Source organism: Nomascus leucogenys, chromosome 21 (genome assembly GCF_006542625.1).
Source record: "Nomascus leucogenys isolate Asia chromosome 21, Asia_NLE_v1, whole genome shotgun sequence".
Taxonomy (NCBI): Eukaryota; Metazoa; Chordata; class Mammalia; order Primates; family Hylobatidae; genus Nomascus; species Nomascus leucogenys.
This window is the reverse complement of record NC_044401.1, coordinates 51,019,435-51,031,405: the sequence shown is the minus strand read 5'-3', so window position 1 is coordinate 51,031,405 and position 11,971 is coordinate 51,019,435. Positions and strand designations below refer to the sequence as shown.

Sequence of the window (11,971 nt, the reverse complement as noted above, 5' to 3'; positions counted from 1 at the left end):
CAGATCACGAGGTCAGGAGATCGAGATCATTGTGACTAACACGATGAAACCTCGTCTCTACTAAAAATACAAAAAATTAGCTGGGCGTGGTGGCGGGTGCCCATAGTCCCAGCTACCCGGGAAGCTGAGGCAGGAAAATCGCTTGAACCTGGGAGGCGGAGGTTATAGTGAGCTAAGATTGCACCACTGCACTCCAGCCTGGGTGACAGAGCAAGACTCCATCTCAAACACACACACACACGCACGCACGTGCACATGCACACGCACACACACACACACACACACACAAATTCAGGCCAGGCCTGGTGGCTCACATCTGTAATCCCAGCACTTTGGGAAGCCGAGGCAGGAGGATTGCTTAAAGCCAGGAGTTCAAGATCAGCCTGGGCAATATAGCGTGACCCCATTTCTAAAAAAGAAAAAAGGATCCTGGTGTGGTAGTGTGCACCTGTGGTCTCAGCTACTTGGGAGACTGAGGTGAGAAGAGGGTTTCAGCTTGGGAGGCAGAGGCTACAGTGAGTCATGATTGCGCCACTGCACCCCAGCCTGGGTGACAGAGTGAGACCCTATCTCAAAAAAAAAGCAAACCCCAAAACATCACAAAATCAAAGATAAAGTTATTACAAATTTAAGGCCGGCAACCAGGAGCATCAAACACCAAGGGCAGGCTCTGAGTGCCCAGCGTGGCCCAGGCGTGCAGCCAGCCTCAACCTGCTCCCACCCACCTTAGGCCCTTGCCATGCTATTCCCTCTACTTGGAACACTCTATTCCTGCCCTCCTTCCTGATTCACTCTCACTCAGACACCGCCCCTGGGGAGCCCACCGGGATCTTCCAGCCCGTGCCACCCCTCCAGTGTCGTGTCCCTCACGTCTGAAGCCCCATCCCAGCGTGTGCATTTATTTGTGTGCTCCTTTGAGTCATTTCTGTCCCCCCAGCCCAGACTGGAGGAGTCATGAGAGCAGGGAACAGATTTGTGTTCTTTCATCTCAGAGTATCCAGGGCCTCTCACAGTGGGTTAGTAGTCAGTGTGGAATGAGTCATTAATGGGATGAATGGCCCTGAGGAGGGGACGAAACAGCAGCGCAGAGGCCCAAAGTGTGAAGGGCCAGTTGTGTTTGGAGATCGGTGTCTCTGGGTCCGAGGGTGCATGGGCGGTGCTGGCGGGAGATGAAGCCGGGATGTCTAGTTGGGGTCAGACCGTCAAGGGCCTTGAATGCCAGGCTGAGGACTCAAACTGGCTTTATAAAGGGGTTGTTATAAATGGTGAGATATGGTCACAGCTGTGCCAAGGACAGACTGGAGAGGGGTAAGACTGGAGGCCGGGAGGCCAGGGGGAGGCTGGTACCAGTATCCAGGCCAGGGGCAGGGAGGGAGGAAGGAGGGGAGCTGAACGGTTTAGCGGCTGCCCTGGGCGCGGGGTCACTTGCAGCCTAATTCCTTTCTCTGGCACAGGTTAGAATGAGGCGTTTAAACATCACGTGGTGCTGAGCCCTGTCCCGTGGGATTACTGTGCACTCCTGTACTTCTTGGGCCCTGAGGAGGGGCGGGACCCACCCAGCCCACCTCTAAATCCCGTTGCTGCTGTGGAGTTTTTCTCACCTGATCCAGATGAGTCCTGAGTTGGAAAGCCCCCTCCTAGAACAAGAAGCGGCGTGAGAACACTGGAGAGTGTGCAGACAATTGGGAAAGGAAGAGCACAGAGATGGGCCGACACCAAGCAAGGAGAGCAGTGGCGATTCTGAGCATCTGAGAGCCAGGGGCCTGGCGGTTGGAAGGGCTGAGACATCCTAGAAAGGCAGAGACACTGCTGAAAGGGAGGAGGGGACATGGGAATGTGAGTATGGCAGCTGAGGACTGCAGGGGATAGTGTTGTGCTGAGCTTAGCCAACCTGTCTCAGCTGGAAGAAACTCACTGGATTGGGAAGAGACCCTGAGAAAGGGGGAGACACTGGGCTGAGCTGGGGACCTTGTGCTGGGCTATCCTGATCAGCCGTGGAGCACAGCTCCTTGCACTGCCCTCTCTGTCCAGGCTGTGCCCAAGAGGAATGGAGGGGGTTACGTTGCCAAGGAGTGGAGGTGGGGGAGCAGAAGAGCAAGTTAGCCAGTAAGTAAAGTGTATAAAAGAGAGCTCTTAAAAGGCGTTAATTTAATGAGCACATGCCAGGCATGGCGATGGGGCCTTAGAAGACAGGGATGAAGCCGATGTCCCTTCTGCTCTCAAGGACTTCCCAGTCTTGTGGGGGAGAAACATCAGTAAGGTACTTTCAAGGCAAAAGAAGTTATCCTATTCCAAGAAAAGCACCTATTTTTGGTGGGGAGCCCAGAGGAAGAGGAAGGTGCAGCTAGAAGACAACCAATTTGGGTTCTGGGCTCTGCCATGAGCAAGGGAGAGCTCCCTGGGCTTCAGTTTCCTCTCCTGCATTGGACTAGGGCAGGACTTTTCAGCCTTGAGTGAGCCTCAGAATCCCAGGGTAGGGCTGAGTGTTCACACAGAAGTAGGAGCACACCCCCGACCACAGCATCTGGTCTGAGGAAGGGCCAAGTTCCAGGGGAGGCTGCTGCTGCTCCAGGGAGCACGCAGGGAGAACCAAGAGACTCACAGCAGGAGTCTTCAGGAAACCCTCCGAGGAGCTCTGAAAGCAGTGGGTGCAGCGGAGCCCACTGAAGGCACCACCGCAACGCTGCCATACTGCCTCCGGCCTCCTCCATTCCACCTACGCTGAAGGCACCGCCACGACGCTGACACGCTGCCTCCGGCCTCCTCCATTCCACATACACTGAAGACATCGCCATGACGCTGACATGCTGCCTCCGGCCTCCTCCATTCCACATACACTGAAGACATCGCCACGACGCTGATACGCTGCCTCCGGCCTCCTCCATTTCACGAACTCAGACTCAGCTGGCTCTGGGTTGGGTGCTGGAGTATCCACAAGGTTGAGACCTGGTAGATTGTGTGCCCTGTCTCAACCTCTGTGAGCTGGTTTGTAAAACGGGCTGGGAATGCAGTCGCCGTTTCTGTTGTTGGGACTTCTCCTGACGTCCTTTAGGTAGCTGAGCTGGCTTCAAGCCAAGAACCTGGCTGTATTCAGCCTCCAACACCCCTAAACCACAGGCATGTGCGGCCCTTCTGGGGAGGAGCAGACCAAGGTCAGTCTGCACCCCAGGATCCCATGGCCTGTGGCTTTGGGACAGGTAGGAAGACATTTCCAATTACAGAACCCCAGACAGAGCAGCGGCTATCTGGGGCTAGCTTCTCTCTCTGTCCACCCCTTGCAAAGCCCCTCAAGCTGGGGCTGAGTCACGGGGTGTTGTTTCGTGTTTTGTTACTGAATTCTTCTCTAAGAAAGAACCCAGTGTGTCAGAACGCCCAGGGGGCTGGTGGGGCAAGAGGATCAGCCCCCATCTTCTGTCTCCAGGGAGGGTTACAGAGGATAGAGGGGCCCACAGCCAGTTCCAGGGGCTTAGTTTTCTTCTCCCAACAGCTCCTTCCTCCAGGAGCAGCTAGCAAGAAGTCATATGGGTGCCTTATGCCCAAATCTTGTGCTTGGCATTTGGGGCCTCTGGTATCACATTCCTTCTCTTTCTCTCGTTCCTGCTCCCCAAGCCCAGCAGGGGTTCCCCAATCCGGGGCAGCCACGTCTGCAGCTCACTCACTTCCATTCCCACATCCCAGCCTTTGCAGGGGCTGGACCTCCCCTCAGGCCCTCCCTTCCCTCGAGTGCAACCAGCAGTCCCTATCTGCCCAGTCCTGAGAGTTTCCCAGGAGGCAAGACTTGCAGTGCGCAGAATGAGAACGTCCCAGACAAACGGGCGAGTCGGTCACCTGACTTCACTCTTCCCAGTCCACACGGAGCCCCTGTGCACTCACAGGCAGATGGGACGCAGACACAGAGGTGACAGAAATCCAGGGTCCAGCCACTCGGAGTGGACCTAGGTCCCAGCTCCTTGGTCCCTGGTCACACTGCCTCCCTCCTAGGCACAGGATCTCTCCTCTGTCACCCGCTGGCTGCCTTACTTTGTGGAGTCTGGGGCCAGTTTTATAGAGAAAGGGGCCAACCTTAGGGAAGCCAGAGGGACAGAGACTGAGCCAGAAGAGGCAGTTGGGGGTTCCAGCAGAGCGTGGACGTGCAACCTCCACCCCTAGCTGCTGTGTGGCCGCAGAGAAACCACTCCCCTCTCTGAGCCCTTTTCCCCAACTTTGAAATCTGGCTTAGATACCATCCTTCTAAGGGCATCGGCAAATGGCAGATGGTTTTCTTACCAGGTTTAACCAGCAGGTGGAGGGTCCTGAACACTGCAGCCCAGTCTCTTGTGCTCCCCACATACTCAGGACAGAGACTCTGGGCCTGACAGTGAGCAGGTGCCCCCTCAGGCACTGAGACCACCCAGGGAATGAAGGTACAGCCAGCTGGGCTGACCCCACGCCTCCGGGGGCAGTCAGGAAAGGCATCTCTGAGGAGGTGACCTCTGGGCTGAGGCCCCAAGAAGGGAAGGAGCCAACGTCTGGGAGAAGAGGGTTCAGGCAGAGGGAAGAGCCAGTGCAAAGGCCCTGAGGTGGGAGCCAGCTGAGAGTGCCCTACGCTAATGGGGCAAAGGCAGGAGATGGGATCGGGGGCCCCACATGGGCCAGGTCACACAGATATGTGTCTAGAGAGATCACATATCCCACCGGGGGTCACATGGCCAACTCAGGAATAAAAGGCTCGGGAGGGGGAGATTCAGAGCACCCATCAGAGCCCTGCGGCAGCCTGGGTGCAGCAGAGGATGCTGTTGCTCTGGTGTCCATGGGCCAAAGGATACCAAGGTCCAAAGCATGGTCCCCAGGCCCCAGATGCCCCACTGAAATGACTGCGTTCCAAGCGTTTCTGGGTAACATCATTTGTCAACAAGATGTGAGAGTGAAAGCCACTGGCTCTGGGGCTAAGCAAGCTCTGCCATCCCCAGGAGAAGGAGTGTGGCCCTGCACCCACTACCCACTCCTGCACTCATTCATTCATTCATTCATTCAGAAAGCTTTCATGGAGAGCCAGGCTCCAGCTCATGAAGGGAAGAACTCTCTTGGAGGACTCCCCTCATTAACTCAGAGGTTTTGCCTTTAATATCTTCATGTTCCTTGTCAAGTCCCCCACTTTCCTTCCCAATGCAGCCAGGTCTTATCTGGTTGAGGTAACATATGTTAACAAGAGTATTAATGTCCACTAAAGTGTTAGCTGAAAAAGAAGACATTAGCTGATAACCAAAGCATTGAGAAGTATGATGCTTAGCTGAAGACAAAGATGGTAATTGCTAACCAACGCATTAGCTAAAAAACAAGGAGTTAACCGATCACCAAGCGTAGGTCCATCTATCTGGGCTGAAAGTGAGGGCTGGCTGATGATTAAAGTTTGGTTGAAAAACTAAGCAGTTAACACATAGCTAACTGGTGATCGTTTTTAAGATATTAATCCAAAAGTAAGATTTCTACAACTCAATAATCAAATGACTACCTAAAATTGAAAACAGGAATTAGTCTGGGCATGATGGCTCATGCCTGCAATCCTGGCACTTCGGGAGGCCAAGGCAGGTGGATCACTTCACCCCAGGAGTTCAAGACCAACCTGGGCAACATGACAAAACCCCCTCTTTACAAAAAATAACAAAAATTAGCTAGGTGTGTTGGTGCATGCTGGTAGTCCCACCTATTTGGGAGGTTGAGGTGGGAGGATCACTCCTGGGAGGTGGCGGCTGCAGTGAGCCAAGATCATGCCTCTGTACTCCAACCTGGGTACCAGAGCAAGGCCCTGCCTCAAAAAAATGAAAAGAAAACAGGAATTCAAACAGACATATTTGCACACTCATGTTCATCACAGTACTATTCACAATAACCAAAAGGTGGAACCAACCCAAGTGTTCATTGACAGATGAATGGATAAAGACAATTGATCTCTGCACACAATAGAATATTATTTAGCCTTAAAAAGGAAGGAAATTCTGACACATCATACAACATGGATAAACCTTCAGGCTATTATGTTAAGTGAAATAATCCAGTCACAAAAGGACAAATACTATATGGTTCAACTGGTATGAAGTTCCTGGATCCTGGGATAGTCACATTCACAGAGACAGTCAGTAGAATGGGGGGTTCCTGGGGCTGGGAGTTTAGGGGAGAAGAGAATGAGGAGTTAGTGTTTAATGGGGACAGGGGTTCAGTTTGGGAAGACAAAAAAGAGTTCTGGAGATGGATGGTGGTGACAACTGCACAACACATGAACGTACTTAATGTCACCGAATTGATTAAGATGGTAAATTGTATGTTATGTATCTTTTACCACAATTTTCTAAATGACAACCCAATTAAAAATGGTCAAAAGAAATGTGATGACCAATAAGCACATGGGAAGATGCTCAACTTCACCAGCCACCAGGGAAGTGCAAGTTAAACCACGAGACGCCAGTGCACACCCTTTAGAATTAAAGTGAAAAGGACTGAACTATCAATGTCGGAGCAATCAGGACTCAAACACAGCTGATGGGGGTGTGAGAATCACCCTGCAAGGCAGTTATGAAGCTAAACACCCACCTCCCATGTAATCTAGCAATTTTACACCTAGGTGGGGAAACCAACTAGAAATGAAAAGCAGGGCTCAGATATGAGTGGAAGCTATACCCATCATGAGCCTGACCTGGAACTGTCTGTGTGTCCCTTACCTGGTGAGTGAAGAAGCAGACAGTGGCACATCCATACAAAGGAACACCGCTCAACAATGAAAAGGGACACAGCACAGACGCATGCAGCAACGCTCACGGTCCTCAGGGTCGTTCTGTGAAGGGAAAACACCAGGCATGAAACGAACACATGGCACGATCCCACTTACCTGACACTCCAGAGAAGACCAACTAAGCCTGCACGACAGGAGGCCACCAGGCATTTTCACCTGGTGTTGGGGTGCGAGGTAGGGACTGTCTGCAGGGGCATGAGGGCACTACCTTGGGGTGATGATCTGCTCTGCATCTTGGCTGTTGCATATGCATTTGTAAAAACTTCTCAGACTGTAAACTTAAAGCGGGATGCTAGGGGCTGAACTGTTCCTCCTGCCCCCCACCCCAATTCCTACGCTAAAGCCCTAACCCCAGCACTTCAGAATAAGACTGTATTTTGGAGACAGGGTCTTTAAAGGGGTGACTAAGTTAAAACAAGGTCATTAGGGTGGGCCCTAATCGACTGGCATCTTTATAAGAGAAAATGACACAGACAGGCACAGAGGGAAGATGGATGTGAAGATGCAGGGAGAAGGCTACTGTTTGCAAGCCAAAGAGAGAGGCTCAGAAGAAATCAGCCCTGCCAAAACCTCAATCTGGGACTTCCAGCCTCCAGAACCGAAAAAATAAACTCCTGTTGTAGAAGCCCCCAGCCCAGCCTGTGATATTTTGTAATGGCAGCCCTAGCAACCTAACACAGGGTAATCTTCCTATATATAAATTCTCCCCCTGTAAAATACAATTAAATGAATTTTTTTTTTTTTTTGAGATGGAGTCTCACTCTGTCACCAGGCTGGAGTGCATTAGCACGATCTCAGCTCACTGCAACCTCCCTTCCAGGGTTCAAGTGATTCTCCTGCCTCAGCCTCCTGAGTAGCTGGGATTACAGGTGCCCACCACCATGCCTGGCTAATTTTTTGTATCTTTAGTAGAGACGGGTTTTCACCATGTTGGCCAGGCGGGTCTCGAACTCCTGGCCTTGTGATCCGTCTGCCTCAAGCTCCCAAAGTGCTGGAATTACAGGCATGAGCCACTGTGCCCGGCCAAAGGAGTATTTTTTTAAAGCAAGCAAGCATAGGTTATAAGTGGATTGTACATGACTCTTCAGGGCTCCAATACCCAGCACTCTGCTATGCTCTCAGCAAGCCCTCCATAAATGCCTTAAATGCTAATGAAAGTCGTGGCCACTACCTAATGCATTAACTGGTCACTGAGGTGCTCCCCACTCTTTCCAGGAGATTCTAGAGGTTTTTAAAAGCTCCTCCAGTTTAAAGCTATTCACACTGCTGCCCTACCACCATTCCCTGAATACTGACTACGTACGAGGTAGAGCACGCCACGGCGGTGGGATGGCAGGCCCATGACGGGGTTATTTTCATCCTCATCTCACAGGTGGGCTTTCTGAGGCTTGGAGTGGGGACATGACTTGCCCAAAGTCACTCAGGGAGCTGGTGGCCATTTCGATGTCCAGATGAAAGGCTTTATTCTCACAGAAGCGAGTCATGTTTCCACAGACTCCCATTCCTCAGGTGATGGCTCAGTCCTCCCAGGGGAGGTTCCTGCACAGCTTGTCTTTGTCCATTCGGACAGGCAGGCATTCCCTTGAGAGCTGTGGGGTTTCTTCTCTCCTGCCGGGAGGCTCTGGGCAGACACTGACCTCAAGGAGGCTGGGGAATTGGAATCTCCAGAGAAAATGTCCACAGGGCTGAAGGCGTTGGGGAGGCGGGCTGCACCATCATGGCGCAGCAGGTGTGGAGGCCTGGGTAGTTACTGGAGGCCCAGGAGGTGCGTCCTCAGTGATGGGAGGTAGTGGGGAGGGTCACATCCCCATGACCCACAGGGATGTGGCTGTGGAGGTGGCTGCAGCGATGTGGTCAGGGCAGCCACACACCCTGTTAGTGGCCCAGAACATGTCACTCTGCTTATTCCATTTCATGTCTTCTGGGCAGCCAGCTCTCACCCCGCAGGGTCAAGGATCCCTCTGGCCCCCACAGCCCACAGAGCTACTCACACCTCCTGCTCTCTGCTTGAACCTTCCTCCTCCACCAAACTGTGAGCTCCGTGGGGCAGAGCCCGTATCTGCCTTCCGTTTGAGACCCCGACAACCGGCCCAGGTGGGAGCTGGACAACGAGGCAGGGCAAACACAGCTGCTACAGCCCAACCTGGCTCCACTCCCAGCTCACCCACCTACCAGCTGCGCAACCCCGGGCAAGTCAGCACATCTCCTACAGCCTCAGTTTTCAGCTCTGTCAAATGGGGCCACCGAGGACTGTCTTGCCTCCCTAACTGCAGAGGAAATAAGATAGTTCGTACTCCCTGGGCAGGGCCCTGGGATTCCCTTCCCTCTGGATCCCACTGTAGCTGGAGTAGGTGGATGAGGAAAAGATAATTATAGGGCCAGGCCTGGGGGTGGATGCTTGGCTGGAGAGAACCAGACACAGCTTCAGGGAGGAGAGTCTTTAAACGGGGCTTTGAAGAGGGCAGGGGTCGTCATACCAAGAATCACCACTGTGATAGTGATGGCTGGCATCTCCGGAGGACCTACTGTGTGCTAGACACTGTTTTAAATGTTTGTGTGTTAACTCGTTTAATCCTCAGAATAACTTAAACTCATGTGATCCCCATTTTACAGAAGAGGAGGCTGAGGCAGAGAAGTTTGTGACTTGCCCGAGTGGGAGGTCGCCCAGCAGGGCATAACAAGTGAAGGGCAAAGCTTGGGCGATGGTGCAGAGGCAGGAAACAGCCTGGCGCTCAGGGGAGTTGGTCGTAGGTTGGTACAACCACGAGTGCCCAGGAGCCACACCCCTCTTGTGTAATCCTCTCCTGCACGGGCCGGGCCGTGGGCTTGGTCACATGACCTGCTTTAGCCAATGGGACAGCAGCAAATGCAATGTAAGCACAGGCTTGGGAAGCGGTTGCACATGTGGCTTGCTCTGGGAAGGCTGCACCCAATGGAGGAGTCCAGGCTAGCCTGCTGGAGATATGCGGCTCAGCCAACGGCAGCTACCCCAGGCAAGCAAGGCCGGCTTAGACCATGCTGCACCAAGGTGTCTTCAGCTGCCTGGGTGAGCCTAAATGAAACCAGCAGAATTGCCCAGCCGAACCTGGACCAGATGACAAAGCTAATTTAGTGTGGTTTGAGTGCACCAATAGATCATTAAGACAACTTTTCAAGTGTCCAGTATCTGAAGAGAACAAGATGACCAATGCTGTGCAGATGTGACAGAGCAGATAACTGTACCCGCAGTGTCCTGTCCTTGGAAGCACTGTGGGAAGACAAGGCTTAAAGGAAAACTTCTGGAGCTCTGGGTTCCTGACATCGGCAGCCCCAAGAGGAGTTATCAGTTCACATTCCCCTCTGCATTCTGAATCCCAAAGAGGATCCTTAACTCCCACCTCACTGCCTGCTTCCAAAGCACCCAACTAGCTTCAAAGGCCATCACCCTCCGTCCAGTACCTGGCATAAAGCCAGCACATAGGAGCTGCTTTATTTTATTATTTTATTTTGTGTTACTTTATTTTTGAGATGGAGTCTCGTTCAGCCTCCCAGGCTGGAGTGCAGTGGCGTGATCTTGGCTCACTGCAACCACCGTCTCTAGGTTCCCTGATTCTCCCGTCTCAGCCTCCCAAGTAGCTGGGATCACAGGCACCCGCTGTCATACCCGGCTAATTTGTGTGTGTGTGTGTGTGTGTGTATTTTTAAGTAGAGATAGGGTTTCACCATGTTGGCCAGGCTGGTCTTGAACGTGTGACCTCAGATGATCCACCCACCTCGGCCTCCCAAAGTGCTAGGATTACAGAGGAGCTGCTTTATAAACAGTTTTTGAATGATGGGGAATGCATGCAGCCTCGCATATCCATCAGGTACTCTGAACCCCTGCAGAAACACTAAATACAAAATCAAAGCTGCCTGTCATACAGCTGGACAGGGTGTGTCCACTGCTCCCACACCCCCAGAATGGATGGACTGTTCATGTCCTCCTTAGATTCAATTGCTCTTCCCTCCTCTGGTCCCCTGCCCAGGTTAGACAGCATCTGAATCCCCCACTTAGAATGAATGGAGTATCTGCCTCCCTCCTGAGACTGGATGGAATGTCCACCTTCTCCCTTAGACTGGGTAAGGTTAACTCACCTCTCCTTTTGGCCTGGGATCTCCTTAAAGGCAGACACCTGCCTAATCCAATCCTGTGGCCCCAACACAGGATTTGGCCCTGAGGTCCTGCAGGGTAGAGCCCTGTGTTTCCCAGCAGGGCCCCCGCCTGGGTTAATCCTCCACTTCCTGATCTTCTAGTGGCCTTTCTCATGCCTGGAGTCTGTGTGGGATGGTCAGAAAGATGGACTGACACACAGCCCACTTTCATTTTTACTAGTTTTCCTCTTCGTAGTTCCTCCCCTCCTCCCCAGCATATTTTTTGCCTGCATTTCACGGACTATGAAACCAAGCCCCAGGATGCATAATGTGGTCAAGTTCATGACAGGGAGTAGACGGTGAAGCCGGGACTTGAACCCAGGTCTGTCTGGTTGCAGCCCCAGCATTCCTGAGAGCCACACCCACTGCTACAGTGCTGGAGAGGCTTGGGCCCCTGTGCTGTTTGCTGGGGTCCCAGGTGAGCATCATGCTTTAGTTTTGAAATTCTGGCCTGGAGAGGGGCCCTCTGGGAAGGGAAGGCTCTGCGGCTAGACAGAGTCTCTGAGGGCCACCCAAGAAGGGGTGGAGAAAATGGCTCCTGGGTCACAGGGACTCGCTGGCCTTGCAAAGAGCACTGGACAGGGAGCCACAGACACCCAAAGCCAGTCTTGGCTCCACAGCTGGCCAGTCACTTTGCCTCCATGTCCTTATCCATGGGTGCAATAACAGCCACCGAGAGCATGGTGCCAAGTGCCCCGTAAACATGAATTCCCCTGGCTCACAGATACCCCAACCCACCTTAGTATCTCCTTCTTCCCCTCTCACATCTGCTCACCCCATTTCTGGATCAAATGCCTGCCACAAATTTCTTGCTCCTTTGGTTTAACCAAGGCAAGTCGATCACAGAACTGAATGCCTGAGGCCGGGTTTGGTGGCTCATGCCTATGATCCCAGCACTTTGAGAGGCCGAGGTGGGCAGATCACTTGAGGTCAGGAGTTCGAGTCCAGAAAAACCCTGTCTCTACTGAAAATACAAAAATTAGCTGGGTGTGGTAGTGCACGCCTGTAATCCCACCTACTCCGGCAGCTGAGGCA

At 52.7% G+C, this 11,971-nt stretch overlaps 1 long non-coding RNA gene across 1 annotated transcript; it reads right to left on the bottom strand.

Annotated features, from left to right (window-relative positions):
• Positions 1–5,812: 5,812 nt before the first annotated feature.
• LOC101177423 lies at positions 5,813–9,913 on the bottom strand. Its single transcript, XR_180030.3, has 3 exons — positions 8,070–9,913; positions 6,696–6,808; positions 5,813–6,138 (listed from the first exon to the last, which is right to left on the bottom strand). It is a non-coding gene; the product is annotated as an uncharacterized LOC101177423 (long non-coding RNA).
• Positions 9,914–11,971: the final 2,058 nt, after the last annotated feature.